Genomic DNA, 16,592 nt, shown 5'->3' on the forward strand with positions numbered 1-16,592 from the left:
GCTGGCTAGCTGGGCCATTCAGCCCAGGGGGAGGGGGGCTTCTTCCTTTTCTCTTTTGTTTAAGTTTAAGTTTTTATTTATTTTCTATTTATTAGTTTCCTAATTTTATTTTCTATATATATTTCTTTTATAAAATATATAAGTAGTACCCAAATTAGTGTTTCAAAATACCCCGATGCCACAAAAAGTTTGGTGACAAAATAAAACGGTTTAGTATTTTATTAATTGTAAAAGGCATGTAATTAATTGTTTTTGCTACTGTCATAATTATTTTGGAGCCTTTAACCACTTCTTCATAGTTTGGTTTCGCCACCACAATTACCTATGATTTATCCGACACATTTAGGACATTTTTGTTTTAGCGTTTCAAAACTTTTGTTGCTTGCTTGATTTTGAATATGAATCGTTTTCGAACTAACGCAAGATTAGCAACAGTAATCGATGTGACGTGACATCATTAACAGGGAATTACTGTAGTCTGATTATCCGGGCGTCACAATTCTCCTCCACTACAAGAAATCTCGTCTCGAGATTTAAGAGGGGAGTAAGGGGGAAAGTTCTGGTTACGAAATTCTAACGAATCTTCTCGGTCTTGGTTGCTCTTCTCGAAGAGGTCGATCCATACCGTTGATGTCTCCATTCCTATGCATCAATGCATCATGATGAAGTTGTCGTCCTTCCTTCAGGATCTTCACCGTACTTACGAAAGGATAAGAAGGGAACTCCGGGAGAACGCACCCTTGCAGGGTTGACTATCTAGTAGATAACATCGGGGAAGGTGGCGGAAAGTAACTCTCGAATTGAAACCTTAGAAAATATCGAGAGCAAAGAAAGAAGGTGCAAAATAGAAGTTTCAAGCGCATAGGCAATCGTTTGTTGCCTGAAGCGAAGTGTGAAAGGGGTTCAGAGCAATGGGAATAAGTATTGCATCTCATACCAGATAGATGATCTCATCGGAAGGTGGCTCGTGAATTACACATGAGGCCACGCGCGAGGAATAACTTTGGGAACAGGGGATGTACAGGAGAGTCAGGTTTCAATCATGTGGAACTGTGGGTTATGGGCCCACCATGTGGGTTAAAAGCAGGAAGGGCGGTGACATCTTGCATGGTCATGATAGCAAGGCATGTCAGAGGGTAGCCTGTCAGTTATGTCGGCAACCACATCGGTACCAAGGGCGAGGGACGAAGAGAACCATTTTCCTGCTCGTTGAACGAGGCGAACCAATAGGCAAAGTTCTCGTCCATCGGTGTCTACCGAAATGTTATCAACAATAGTAATACGGTCTTACTATCAAGGTTGTACACTAGGGTGTTTACATAAGCAGCGAATCATTACTACTTAGATCTTATAGATCACAAGAAAGGTTAAACAAAACAATTGAAAGGAAAAAGTGATCATCAGATTAAATAGAACAATGGAAAGGAAAAATGTGTTTAAACACATAATTCAGGGGTATATCCTCCCAAGGACAAACAGAGCATGATATCCATCACATGATATCATGTAGAAAACCCTTTAGGAAAGGGGAGAGAAATTTCATGACATTACCCATACAACAGTGTTTGGATAACTTGATAAAGAAAATTTGGCATTGTGCTTCAAATGTTCTTATTGAAAATTGGAGGACCACATACATGCTTCGAGATAGCATTGACATGGTCATCATGTAAGGGTCCAATTTTGGATACATAAAGGATCCATCAGGAACAACTTATAGAATAATTTTACAATTTCATCATGCAAGAATGGATATCCTTGCTAAGAAGGAAACTATAACAATAGGTCCTCTGGTCAGGCGTGCTAGCCATGATATCACCTTACCGAGTCATCTAAAGACCAATGTTATAACTCTTGGAAATATGTTCCAACCATCATATCTGACCGAGGTTCAGACCCGATTGGTGTCAGGATACCTCAGACTTAGGATGCCTGAGAAGAAAAGGTGCAACACAAATTTGAGGAGATGGCAATGTAAGATTCTCAGGAAATGAACTATGGGAGCAAGTTCCGACACAAGAGTTCATCATTAAACCAAGGAGAAGATGAGGAGGTGGCTGATGAACTCAGCGATAATTCATTGAGATTTTCAAAAGATGGATTTCCACACCTAGGTGAACAAGGAGATAACATTTGTCAGATCAAATGATATAATGAGGTATGCTCAAGGAAAACATGCACAGTTAAACATTGGTTGAAAGGTGCATCCAAAATATGGGCTTACGTAGCATGATCGATGTTAGAATGGTGATTCAATAACCAATGGTCTAAGAATGAATTATCGACCATTAACTTCAAAGCAATAGGGTTGCTAGAAGTTTTGAAGTCGCACATCATACTTCAATTGTCGATTTTCGGTTAGAAACAACACGGGGACCAAGAACAATGGTGATGGTGTGAAGTATCATAATACCAAGAATAATTTAAGAGGTGGAGCAATTCTCACAACATCCTTGATATAAAAGATGATAATAATCCAAGGTGGAACATAATACAAACTGGATAGCAAGTTGCATCCATAACATGAACAAGTTTGTGATGAAAGGAAGGTAAAGATGTTGTCGATGGTAACTCAAATTACCAAGGGACGAGGATGGCACTTACCATCATGAATTTGATTGATATCCTAGAAGGAATCAAAATGTTGATGATGATCACGACGACAAATTTTGTCTAGAGGCTCCACGAAGATGTAATCGATCGGTGATGCCATCAAGCCAAGGGAATGGTGAAGCAAAAGGCTATTATAAACATAGATAAGATGTCATCTCGGGATTCAGAGTTGTCTCTCAAGACAAACAATATGATGGTGAAAGTTCGATGTAAGCTTAGAGCACTGTCGGGATTGTGTCCCGGGGATGAAGGACATAGGTAGAATGGTCAAGCAGTCAGCCTGGCGATGATGATGTAGTCAATCAGCTAGGAATGACACGATCGAGTACAAACTCGTAAGCAATGAAGTTTACTAATAGTTGTTGAATCACAGAGCAGACTCGATTCAGTTGTCGGTGTACTTGAGTGACTAACTACTCAGAATCCAAGAAAAATTGGAATCGGTGAGAAGGTAGTACTTGATGAAGAACTCATAAGAAGTTATGCAGTTCCATGACAACCTCGAGATACCAGGGGGGTAATACTCGACGACAGGTCAAAGTAGAGGTTGGACTAGGGTATTGCTCTACAGAAGACAAGTGCTCAAACTTGCATGAGAAATGGAATCAAGGAGAAACATGGTCGGAACCACGATTGCAAATGATCAATTCACAGATACCAAATGATATTATATCAAGGAAATAGTTATTATTACAAGAAGCTTACATGATAGGATCTACATTGTGTCCATGGGCATGAACACAAAGTTCAAGGTCGACTCCCATTTCTCTAATGAATAACCTTCCATTCACTTCTCGCCTTCGACGAAGTGGTAGTGTTGAAGTCTTATCTGACATAACAACAGTAGAGTATGGCCCGTAGTAGTTTCCGGGTTCACACAGATTAGAAAAGGCATAGGTTCAACCCATCAGGGTCTCTTAGGAACATATACCACAAACTTCAGGAGTAAATAACACAAGCTCGAAAGCAGAGCATGGTTGGCCAAATCAAGGAATAGGATTTACCAATGGCATTATGTATCAGGGAAAGAACTTCCAAAGTGATTGAATATGAAGGACGTTGTCGGATAAAACTCAACAAAGGATCCGATGGTCCTCAAGGGATCTGATGAAAGCATCGGTACTCAACCAGAAGAAGAAAGAAGGCAAGAAGATAAGATTATAGAAACAACTGACTAATTCAAAGCTCAAATGCAAAGGAATTAAGATTACCAAATCAAGGGATCAGAAGCAAACGCTCTGATCAAGGATGGATAAGTCGATTAGACTTAGGGGTACAATCGATGGCAAATTGATTGGTCGAGAACCAGCTCATATTCGGGAAGACGTCTGAGCCGGAAAGATAATTTATAAGGATCAACTGATGATTACGTGCATTTGCACGCATGTTGAATCAAGAGAATCATAATAAAATCACAAAGGATTTTCTTGAATATTGTTGGACATATGGAAGTAACCATAACGTAAGCAGATAAGGAGGAACAAGAGCAATAGGCTACTGAGGATTCTTGGAAGATCGAATTGTATTCTAAAGAATTTTGTGAAACACATGAATAACTGTGGACGAATAGATACTTGGCAAGCGCGAGTAATTATCCATAGGGGTATTCATGTGGCAAAGAACTACAAGGCAGTAGGCTCAACGGATTCTCAGGACAACGGAGGGTATTTCGGGGCATCTTGTAATAAGTGGAGCAATTTGAAATGAAGGTATGGACGCCAAGTGTAGGAAGCTATCCATAATGATATAACAGTGGTAGGGAATTTGCAAAGGCGGTGGGCACAAGTGTCTCGAAAGAACATCGGAGATTATCTTCGGAATCTTCTGGTGCAGCAGACAATCATCTGTAATAAGGGTCTCTCCGGGAGAAAGTTGTTACGAGAACCTAATGTTAGAGTTTAGCAAATTCATTTAACCCGAATAGAAGAGAGATCAGAGTTCCAGAGTATAGGTCGAGGAATAAAAGATCCTAATACCACCCAATGGCGATGTGGGCCCATGGGCCGCACAGCCAAGTTAGTAAAACAATTTTCATCGACTAGACTCAACTTCAGCCAAGGAGTGTGGAAGGGAGATTCCTACAGGCAGTCTGCTCTGATACCATCTTGTGACGCCCCCGATTCAATCGTACACTAATCATACACGCAAACGTGTACGATCAAGATAAGGGACTCACGGGAAGATATGACAACACAACTCTAAAATAAAAATAAGTCATACAAGCATCATAATACAAGCCAGGGGCCTCGAGGGCTCGAATACAAGTGCTCGATCATAGACGAGTCAGCGGAAGCAATAATATCTGAGTACAGACATAAGTTAAACAAGTTGCCATAAGATGGCTAGCACAAACTTGGATACAGATCGAAAGAGGCGTAAGCCTCCTGCCAGGGGTCCTCCTAAACTATTCCTGGTCGTCGTCAGCGGCCTGCACGTAGTAGTAGGCACCTCCGGTGTAGTAGGAGTCGTCGTCGACGGTGGCGTCTGGCTCTTGGGCTCCAGCATCTGGTTGCGACAACCAGGTAGAATGGAAAGGGGGAAAAGAGGGATAAAAGCAACCGTGAGTACTCATCCAAAGTATTCGCAAGCAAAGATCTACACTACATATGCATGGGTATCTGTGTAAAGGGGCAATATCGGTGGACTAAACTGCAGAATGCCAGAATAAGAGGGGGATAGCTAATCCTATCGAAGACTACGCTTCTGACAGCCTCCATCTTGTAGCATGTAGAAGAGAGTAGATGGTAAGTTCAGCAGGTATCATCACATAGCATAATCCTACCCGACGATCCCCTCCTCGTCGCCCTGTTAGAGAGCGATCACCGGGTTGTATCTGGCACTTGGAAGGGTGTGTTTTATTAAGTATCCGGTTCTAGTTGTCATAAGGTCAAGGTACAACTCCAAGTCGTCCTGTTACCGAAGATCACGGCTATTCGAATAGATAATCTTCCCTGCAGGGTGCACCACATAACCCAACACGCTCGATCCCCTTTGGCCGGACACACTTTCCTTGGTCAAGCCCGGCCTCGGAAGATCAACACGTCGCAGCCCCACCTAGGCACAACAGAGAGGTCAGCACGTCGGTCTAAATCCTATGCGCGCAGGGGTCTGGGCCTATCGCCCATTGCACACCTGCACGTTGCGTGGGCGGCCGGAAGCCGAACTAGCCCCCTTAATACAAGAGCAGGCTTACAGTCCAATCCGGCGCACGTCGCTCAGTCGCTGACGTCAAGAAGGCTTCGGCTGATACCACAACGTCGCGTGCCCATAACTGTTCCCGCGTAGTTGGTTAGTGCGTATAGGCCAGTAGCCAGACTCAGATCAAATACCAAGATCTCGTTAAGCATGTTAATTGATGTAACCGCGGACGCCGACCAGGGCCAGGCCCACCTCTCTCCTAGGTTGTCTCAACCTGCCCTGTCGCTCCGCCACAAAGTAATAGTCGAGGGCCGTCGGGAACCCATGCCCACCTCTACCGGGATGGAACCACCTGTCCGTTCAGCCCCCATCCCTGAACAGTATCATAAGTAATGTAACAGTATAAAGTATATAGCATATGCACGTGATCACCTCCCGAAGAGATCACGGCCCAGTAGTATAGCATGACAGGCGGACAAGAGTGTAGGGCCACTGATGGAATACTAGCATCCTATACTAAGCATTTAGGATTGCAGGTAAGGTTAACAACTATAGCAACAATGACAGGCTATGCAGCAGAATAGGATTAACCAAAAGCAGTAACATGCTACACTACTCTAATGCAAGCAGTAGAGAGAAGTAATAGGCGATATCTGGTGATCAAGGGGGGGGCTTGCCTAGTTGCTCTGGCAAGAAGGGTTCATCGTCGATGTAGTCGATCACAGGGGTACCGGCAGCGGCCTTAGGGTCTACCGGAAAGAAGTAACGGAGGGGGAACACAATATATAACAGAGCAATCAAAGCATCACAAAGCATAACATGGCAATGAGCGGTACTAGGTGTGCCCTAACGCGGTGGTAGGTGATACCGCCGAAGGGGGAAAACATCCGGGAAAGTATTCCCGGTGTTTCGCGTTTTCGGACAGATGAACCGGTGGGGGAAAGTTGTGTGTTTGCTATGCTAGGGATGTGTGCCGGACGAACGGGCTGCGTATTCGGATTCGTCTCGTCGTTCTGAGCAACTTTCATATAAAAAAATTTTCCATCAGAGCTACGGTTTATTTTATATTAATTTTAAAAGATTTAATCATTTTTAGAATTTATTTAATTATTTAAATCAACATTATCCAGAATAGTGTATGCTGACGTCCACAGGGCGTTGCCTGGGTCAAACTGACGTGTGGGTCCCGCATGTCATACACGGTTAGTTAATTAACAATAGTTAATTAGGTTAGTTAGTTAATTAGGCTAATCTAATCAGGATTAATTAAGTTAATTAATTCTTTAATTAATTAATTAATTATTATTTTAATTATTTTTAATTACTATTTACTAACTTACATATTATTTATTTATTTATTTTTAATTCTTTTTTAAAATAGCGTTCTGGGGCTAGGCCCCACATGTCTGTGGCCCAGAGGGGCCATCGCGGACACAGGGCGATGCGGTTAACGGGGCGGGCGCCCGAACGAGGGGCGAACCGGGCCGCGGCGGGGGCACGGGCGCCAGAGCGCGCCGGCGGCCAGGGCAGAGCCCGCCGGCCGGCCGTTTCCGAAGGAGGGGTCGCCGGAGGCAGCAGCAGGCGCGCCGCGGCCTCGCGCGAGGCGGCAGAGGTGAGGTGGTCACCGGAGCGCGGCCACGGTGAGCAAGGCGCCCGCGCGGGAGGGCAGGGGCGCATGCGGGGTGGAGCAGGCGTCGACACGCGCCGTGGCTGCGGCTGGATGGCGCGGGTCGCGCACGCGGGGGCGCACGGGAGTGCGGGTTGGGTCGATCATGGGCGAAGGCAGCCGGCGCAAGAAGCAGGCGCGGGCGGGGCGGTGAGGTAGGCGGCAGCGGGTGGCCGCGATGGAAGCGGGAGGTGGCGACGCGGCGGGCACGAGAAGTAGTCGACGAGCACGCGAGCTGGATGAGCGGGAGGGGCGGCAGAGCGGGCAGCGGGGCGCCGGAACGCGCGAGGGAGAGAGGAGGAGGGGGAGCTCACGGGGGCCGTAGGGATAGGGCAGTGGGGTGCGGAGAGGATGTCGGGGACGACGACGACGACGCAGGGGAGGAGGCGACGAGGTCCGGGTGGTGGTCGTGCTCCGGCGACGGCGGGGTCTTCGAGCGGCAATGATGGCGTACGGCGACGGCGTCGGTGGAGGGGGCGTCAGGCTTGTTGCCCCCTTCCCGATCCAGATCGGGTCGGGGAAGAGGAGCGAGAGGGAAGGCGAGCCGGAGACGGGCGACGGGGATGAGGCCCGGCGACGAGCATCGGGGGCGCGGGGGCGTGGGGGGAAAGAGAGCGAGTGGTGCGGGGGGAGTGCGTGGTGGTAGTGGGTTACGGTTTCGGGGATGGGGGATAGGGGGAGTGGGGTGGCTGGTTGGGCCTTTTGGGCTGGTGGCCTGCTGGCTAGCTGGGCCATTCGGCCCAGGGGGAGGGGGGTTTCTTCCTTTTCTCTTTTGTTTAAGTTTTTGTTTTTATTTATTTTCTGTTTATTAGTTTTCTAATTTTATTTTCTATATATATTTGTTTTATAAAATATATAAGTAGTACCCAAATTAGTGTTTCAAAATACCCCGATGCCACAAAAAGTTTGGTGACAAAATAAAACTGTTCAGTATTTCATTAATTGTAAAAGGCATGTAATTAATTGTATTTGCTACTGTCATAATTATTTTAGAGCCTTTAAACACTTCTTCAGAGTTTGGTTTCGCCACCACAATTACCTATGATTTATCCGACATATTTAGGACATTTTTGTTTTAGCGTTTCAAAGCTTTTGTTGCTTGCTTGATTTTGAATTTGAATTTGAATCGTTTTCGAACTAACGCAAGATTAGCAACAGTAATCGAGGTGACGTGGCATCATTAACAAGGAATTACTGTAGTCTGATTATCCCGGCGTCACAATTCTTTTATATGAAAAAATATTTTCTAAAACACTATAATTCAATAAGAGCTAGGTGTAAGCAACCCCGGCCCACTGCCGTAAATCATGTGGAAAATTCTACTACCATTAATTGGTGCCAAATATATGTAGAAGTACTAATACGATAAAACTAGGACCTTCATCCCTGGTGAACGTTCGCCTGGCAAACGAAAGTGGTCCCCTGGCAGTTTTCACTGCATCTGAGGGGTGTGGGGCTGGCAGTTTTTAGAAACAAAAACTGTCGTGGTAGTTCTTTCCATTAAGGGGCTTTTCTGTATTTTTGTCCAAAAACTGCTAGCCGTGGGATGGAGATCGTATTGTCAAGGGGAGGAGGGGTTCGCTAGGGTTGGTCTCACAGGGAATGTCAACTAGATAAGATTTCCTAGGACCATACTATTAGCAATCCAAGTGTTTCACTTTGGACTATCTCTAATCATGTAACTTAAACAAAAATATGATTTGACAGCTTATTTAATGAGGAAACAGATAGTTCCCATATCACAATCTAGATATAAATTTCACGCCAAAACCAAAAATACTCATATATTCTCTCTCATAAGACCCATTAAATGAGAGATCTTTTAGATAACAATACTAGTAACATACAATGCATCGGAGGAGCTATAGGTAAACACATATCAAATATATATGATAGTGTTTATGATATTTGTGTAAAAAATTAATATACGGGTGTAAATGCATTATACTGCCTCCATTCCAAAATACATAGCGTCCTCGGTTTCCGTGCTTCAACTTTGACCATAAATTTAACCAACGAGACCGACTGCAGCGGGAGAAAAAGTTGTACCAACGAATTTGTATTCAAAATAAGTTCTCAATTATATAATTTTTGCTCCCGCCGCAGTCTATCTCGTTGGTTAAATTTATGGTCAAAGTTAAACATCAGGAAGCGCGGGCGCGCTATGTTTTGGAACGAAGGGAGTACTCCTTTACCTATCAATATGCATTTATGGCAGTAAATTAATTGTCAGTTTGAAATAGGATGCATGATATGTACACAATGATATACAGGGCTGGCATGAATAATTAATTAATTACCTCTTCATCTAAGAAGCCGAGGAAAAGGCTCCTGTCACGTTGACGGCCGCCAAGAGCAATGGTGGGAGCATCGTCCTCCCATATCTCTTTGCCGCTGTCTATCCTGCTGCTACAGTGGAACTGGGATGCCGTTCGCACGTAATCCTCTGGACTTGGATTTTCCTTTGTTATCCATCTCTCTGTAAAATTTTACACATTGTCAGCGGGTAAAAACATGGTTCTTTTCCTCATAGGAAAGCTACATGCACAAGTTTAGTCCATTCAAACAAACAAGAGCAAGAAACATGTTTGCACCCAAAATAAGTGAACACACTGTAGGAATCAGGCACTTTGCCGTCTGCCATGGCGGACGGCAAGGGCATGCCTGTTGGACGGCAAAGGCCTTTGCCGTCCGCCAGCAGACGGCAACATGTCCGGCTGAATAAGTTACGGCAAAGGGCTCTTTGACGTCTGCTGGCAGACGGCAAAGATGAAAAGGTCTTTGTCGTCCGTCAACGGACGGCAAAGAGCCTGGACGGCACACGTGGCAGGTTAGGTCCGTTAGGGGGTTAACGACGTGCTTTGCCGTCTGCTGGCGGACGTCAAAGACCTTTGCATCTTTGCTGTCTGTCGGCGGACGGCAAAGTGCACAAATATGCCAGCCCAAATGCCCCCAGGTAGCTGCCACGTGGCCAGCTATACCGTCCGCTGGCAGACGACAAAGATGCCAAGGTCTTTGCCGTCTGCCAGCAGACGGCAAAGCTGCCAAATAGGCCAGCCCAGTGCACCCCAGGTTGCACAGGTAGCTGCCATGTGGCAGCTTTGTCGTCTGCTGGCTGGTGGCAAAGCTCTTTGCCGTCTGCCAACGGACGACAAAGAGCCTGTACAGCCCCTGTTTTTTCTGTTTTTTCTTAAATTTATTCAATTTCACACACATATATATATATACACACATTTAAAAATACTTTCAACAAGCATAACAACACATATACATACCAAATAATATCCCTGTCATATGGATATGATCATCCAACACATATACATACCAAATCAAAAGTCCATATGCAACATATATAGCTAGCCAACATATCCAACAACAAGCATACAATGGTTTCATCCATACATACATATATAGGTAGCAAGTTTCACATTGTTCATCCTACAAAATCAAAACAAAAAGGAAGCACAAGGAGAAAAGTAGACTCCATCAATGCAAGCTTCCTAATGAAAGCAAATCTGCAAATTGGGAAAGAAGAAAGTTAGAAGAAGAAGAAGAAGACTAGAAGAAGAACACTAGCTAGAAGAAGAAGAAGAAGAAGAAGAAGAAGAAGAAGAATTTTTCTTCTCTTTCTTTTTCTCCTCTCCTCTTCTTTATCTTCTTCTTCTAACTAAGGTAGGTAAAAATGCCATTTTTAGCTAAGCTAGGTAAAAATGCTAAGTGTAGGTCATTTTAGAGCTAAGCTAGGTAAATAGGTCATTTTGGAGCTTAGTAAGGTTATTATGTCATTTTCGTGGAAAATAAGCTAAGTCTATGTCATTTTGGAGGTAACAAAGATTATCATGCCATTTTTGACCCAAGTATGCTAAGTATGTCATAAATGAACTGAAGAAGCAAAACACTAGAGAAAACTTACCCTCATCACAACAAATGCGATGAAGATCGCAACTAAGGAAACAATTGATCCAACGGCATAATGATACCAAGCCTCATTATCAATGGCATATTTTTTAATCTTCTTAAGCTTCAGGCGCATTGCATCCATCTTCAAGCGCATTGCATTCATCTTCATCTTGTGATCATCGACGACATCGGCAACATACAACTCCAATGTTATCTTCTCTTCTTCAATTCTTTTAATTTTTTCTTTCAAATACTCATTTTCTTTTTCAACTAAATTTAACTTCTCGACAAGAGGGTCAGTTTCAAATTCCGGTTCACATACCTCCTAGATTAAAATATCTCCATGTCAACTTAATGGCCATAATTGTCATAAATACGAAATGCAACAAATAGTTATAAAAGAGAATTTACCACGTCTGAATCATAAAGCGGGCGAGGGCCGACGGGGACGGACATCAAGACCATGGCACTATGTATAAGAAACAATCATACAAAGTAAGAAAATTATACAAGTAACTATATAAATCATACAAGTAACTATATAAATCAAGTACAACATAAAAAATTGAATACCTAATAATAATCTGGATCGTCGGGTTCAATAAATGCTCCGGGATCAATAAATGCATCATCATCATCACTATCAGTAATGACGTGCTCATCATCATCATCATTAATAAATGCATCATCATGTGGAAGGCCACCTTTACGTAATAGGTCAAGCATTGATAGGTCATCCGCAGCAGTAACCTCTTCTAGTTCAGGCTCTTCTTGTTCCGGCTCAGGGGTGAAGTCGGGTTCATTGTCACTATCTACTTCAATGTTCTGGGGTGAAGAAAAGCGGTTCTTGAAATGTTTTTGGAAAAACGTGTTTCTTTGAAGAATTCTCCTTCATATGTGTCTGGTTTAATGTGAGGTTCATAATCCTCTTCATTGGGGGGAGGTGGTCTAACACGTGGCGGCACTTCATAAACGACATCCCAACCATTGAGGTTTGGATCACTTTGACAGGCCCACGGTAGATAGAAAACTTGGGCTGCCTGTTGAGCCATAATATAGACATCGGGAACATCCAAATGGGTGCTTTGTTTGATTTCCACTAGCCCTAAGTGTTCATGAGTCCTTCTAGTCTCCTTCGGCTGGAACCAATAACATTTGAAGACTACGATGTTTGGTGGGTTTGCACCATAGAATTGAAGTTCATAAATTTCTTCAACTCTTCCATAATATTCAGTGTCTCCTTCGCCGATAGCAGAGACACAATAATTTGTAGACTTTCGGTCGGCCATAGATAGCTCTTTGCCATAGGTACGAAAGCGATACCCGTTGATGTCGTATTTGTCAAATAACGGACCTTAAAGTCAAAACCATTAGCGACTTGTCTCAAATCAGCGTCCATAAACTCTGAATTAGCCTACAAGTTTAATACGAAAGGGATTGTTGCATTAGCAACAAATTAGACGAAGAAATGAAATGGTCTAATGGAAATTACCGTTTGTTTGAACCAAGAGATGAAACCAGGATAGCCACCTCCATGCTTTGCCAGAAGCTCATACTCTTCGACGGAATCCTTTTGGATCACCGCTCCATACAAAAATTTGGCGACGTATCGATTGTATGAAATTTATCCGGGAATAAGAGCAGTTCAAAGGAATTAGAAGTTGCGAAACAATGTACCAAGGACTTACTCGATGTACGGCCGCACTTCTGTTAGGTTGGTGAAGATATACAAGAAAATGATCTACCATTCTTCGAAATCTAACGTTAAGGAATTATAAGCACCGGATGGTGCGAGATCCCCTTTGAATAGGATAAGGTGGGATCCACCCATTTTAGGGTCGTCAGCATTTTACCGAGGCTTCGGATTATGCAAATGATGATTTTTGGCTTCGTAGTGTGCTGTCACGAAGTTTGCCACCTCCTCAGTAATGAATGCCTCAGCCATCGATGCTTCAATTCTACGTTTATTTTACATTTTGCTCGTAGCGTCTTCTGCATCCTCTCAATTGCGTAGCACCAACGATTTTGCACGGACCCCCCAATCTTGCCTCGGTTGGGAGATGCAAAATCAAGTGATGCATTGGATTAAAGAAGCCTCGCGAAAAGATCTTATCTAACTTGCAGATCAACTCCGACGCCAACTCTTCCATTTCTTCTAGCAGGCCAGGAGATAGTTCTTCCGCACAAAGAACATGGAAGAAATAGCTCAGCTCTGCCAGTACTAGCCATTCATCCTGAAGGATGAAGCCACGCAACATCACCGGCATTACCCTCTCAATCCATATGTGCCAATCATGACTCTTGAGACCAAATATCTTCAATTTATCAAGACTCGCTCCCCTCTTTAGATCCGCTGCATACCCATCGAGGAATATCAACTGCTGTTGCACCCACAAGATAATTTCCCTCATAGCTGGCCTTCCAAGATTAAACCATGCCTTTGGCTTTGTCCAGTTCTGATTTCCTTTCGGTGGTTGCATATTTTGTAACGGTCTATGACGTAGCGCTTCCAGATCGACTCTAGCCTTAATATTATCCTTTGACTTCCCATCTGTGCCGAACAATGTACCAAAAAGTGCCTCAGCAATATTCTTCTCAGTGTGCATCACATCAATGTTGTGTGGGCAAAGGAGGTCTTTGAAGTAAGGCAGATCCCACAAGCATGTCTTGTGAGTGTAGGCGTGTTTCGAATTATACCCCTTGAAATATCCTGGATGCTCTGGATCTAGCTCGAGGGTGTTTAACTAATCCAGGGTCTCTTGGCCTGTCAACATAGGTGGTGTAGAGTTTTTTACAACTCTAGCTTTGATGAAGTTCTTCTTGTCTTTCCTGAACTTATGGCGAGGATCCAGGAACTGTCTATGCATGTCGAAGCAAGAAAACTTGCAACCGGCCTGAAGCCAACGAAACTCAAGAGGTCCCTTGCATGTGGGGCACGGGAACCTTCCATGCACACACCAGCCAACGAATAGCGCATACGCCGGCAAGTCATGCGTCGAGTACATGCATGTACCACACACGCATTATGAAGTTCCGTTTGCTAAAGGCGTCGTATGTCTTGAACCCATTATCCCAGGCTTCTTGCAATTCGTCCTTCAGCGGCTGCATGCACACATTCATATTCTTCCCTAGATAGTTGGGCCCTAGAATTATCAACGTCAAGAAAATGTTCTTTCTTTGCATAATCTGTCCGGGGGGATTGAGTGGAAAGACAAATACGGGCCAACAACTGTATTGGGCTGCCGTCAGACCAAACACACTGAACCCATCTGTGTTGATGGCAACTCGAGGATGCCTGGGATTTGCCGCTTTGTCATCATCTAATGCATCGAAGCACTTCCATGCTTCACTGTCCTATGTGTGCACCATCATCAGCTTCCCATCTGCATCTAGTTGGGTTGTTTTGCCTATTTTGTGCCATGTCATCTGTCTCCGTCTCTTTGACCATTAAAAGATGTTGAAGTCTTGGTACGATTGGTGTATACCGAAGAACATTAACGAGGATTTTGGTCTGCGTCTTCTCACCCATACCGTTGTCTACCACAACATACCTGGATGACTTGCAAATGGGACAATAGTTCAAGTCCGCATACTGAAGCCTAAATAAGGCACATCCTTTCTCACAGGCATGTATCTTCTCATAGGGCATCTTAAGAGCACGGATTATTTTGTCTGATTGGTACAGGTTTGCAGGTAGAACATGGCCTTTGGGTAGAAAACGTCCAAATATTGTCATCATTGCGTCGTAGCATTCTCTGCGCAAGTTGAATTGATCCTTCAGAGCCATTATTTGTGAGATGGCATCCAGCTGAGAAAGCTCAGTGTGCTCGTGGAGAGGACGTTTTGAAGACTCCAACATTTCATTGAAGGCCTTTGCAGATTCCTCCATCTCATCGTTCGAATACCGAGCATCATCAAAGTCTTGCACCATGTCTTGCATCCCGGTACCATACTCGTTGGTGCGACAACGAAGCACCTTAGCTCTGGCACATTGGGAAGACTCGCCATGAAATGTCCACACCGTATAATCTGGCGTAAAACCCCTCTTCTACAAGTGTTTGCCCATTTCATCCTCTGTCCTCTTATGCCAATTGTTGCACCCGGCACAGGGGCACCATGTTGTCCTCTGGCCATTTGCAAATGCGGCTCTCAAAAACCCCTTGGTTTTTGTTAGCCATTGAATGGTCATGTCTTTCTGACTAGTGTGACCGGTGTACATCCATGCACGATCACTCATCTTGCCTAGCTACTGGACACATAAGAAATATATATATATATATATATATATATATATATATATCAGCATGTATATATTCAGCAGTTAATGGAGTTTGGTACTCTTATTACGTCCATGCAACCTAGACGCTAATAGGTAAAGATAGGTCCTAATCCCACCCGAGTATGTGTAGATTGGGTTTGTTTTCCCATGCTCTGCTCTGGATTCGACGCAAAATTTTGGCAGCACCTCCCCGCTATTCTCCTGATACACGTCTCGGCAATAAGTAGAGAGGATGTGTACCTGGAGAACAACAGGGTGGCACTGATGAAATTCTGCATCGGATCCGGAGCAGAGCATATGGGAAAACGAACCCAATCAACACATACTCGGGCTGTCCATGGATAACGTTGGACAATTCGAAAGAATCACGGTTATAAATATGCAAATGCATGCATATTCATAGATGTAACCCTTTCGAACGGGAGACGCATAGTGGTCACGCATACTGATGATTGAAAACACCTATAGCTAGCAAGTTTCATTGGCACGAAGACCGAAACAGAGAAAATGAAGGGGGAGGAGGAGATGTCATTTGTGCTCACCCACGAACGCAAGGCGGAGCTCGTCGAACACTAGACCCTGACAGCAACGAAAAAACTGCACATTTAAATCGAAAGATGAGTAACATAGCAATTTTGCTTTTTCCGTCAACCTAACTAAATATTTACAACAGGACGAGCGGGTTAGGGGGTTCCTCGGCGTCGATGGAACCCTAAATAGCAAGTATCATCGATGCGAGATACATGTGGTGCTCGGCGTTGAACACTAGATCCACATCCCACAAGTGACGCCGGCGCCCGGCGTCCCGCACGCAACAATAGTTCTCGGGGCCGATGACGGTCAAACACCTTCGAGAATTTGTCTGCCAGCCTATGCGATGAGGATTAAAGCCAAGTTTTGAAACTTCAAACAACCAAACCGACTTGAGTTAGTTTGGGTGTTTCAAGTTTCAACACTTGGCTTTTAATCGTCATCGCAGAGGCTGCCAGACAAATT

General features: G+C 44.2%; 1 long non-coding RNA gene and 1 pseudogene across 1 annotated transcript; both read right to left on the minus strand.

Moving 5' to 3' along the window:
• The window catches only part of LOC109784971 (uncharacterized), a 180,028-nt pseudogene extending 170,136 nt beyond the window's left edge, over nucleotides 1–9,892 (minus strand).
• An 854-nt stretch (nucleotides 9,893–10,746) lies between these two features.
• Nucleotides 10,747–16,195, minus strand: LOC141042073 (uncharacterized). Its single transcript, XR_012203890.1, has 4 exons — nucleotides 16,139–16,195; nucleotides 11,729–11,786; nucleotides 11,331–11,642; nucleotides 10,747–10,932 (listed from the first exon to the last, which is right to left on the minus strand). It is a non-coding gene; the product is annotated as an uncharacterized lncRNA (long non-coding RNA).
• Nucleotides 16,196–16,592: the final 397 nt, after the last annotated feature.

Source organism: Aegilops tauschii, chromosome 2 (genome assembly GCF_002575655.3).
Source record: "Aegilops tauschii subsp. strangulata cultivar AL8/78 chromosome 2, Aet v6.0, whole genome shotgun sequence".
NCBI classification, from domain to species: domain Eukaryota; kingdom Viridiplantae; phylum Streptophyta; class Magnoliopsida; order Poales; family Poaceae; genus Aegilops; species Aegilops tauschii.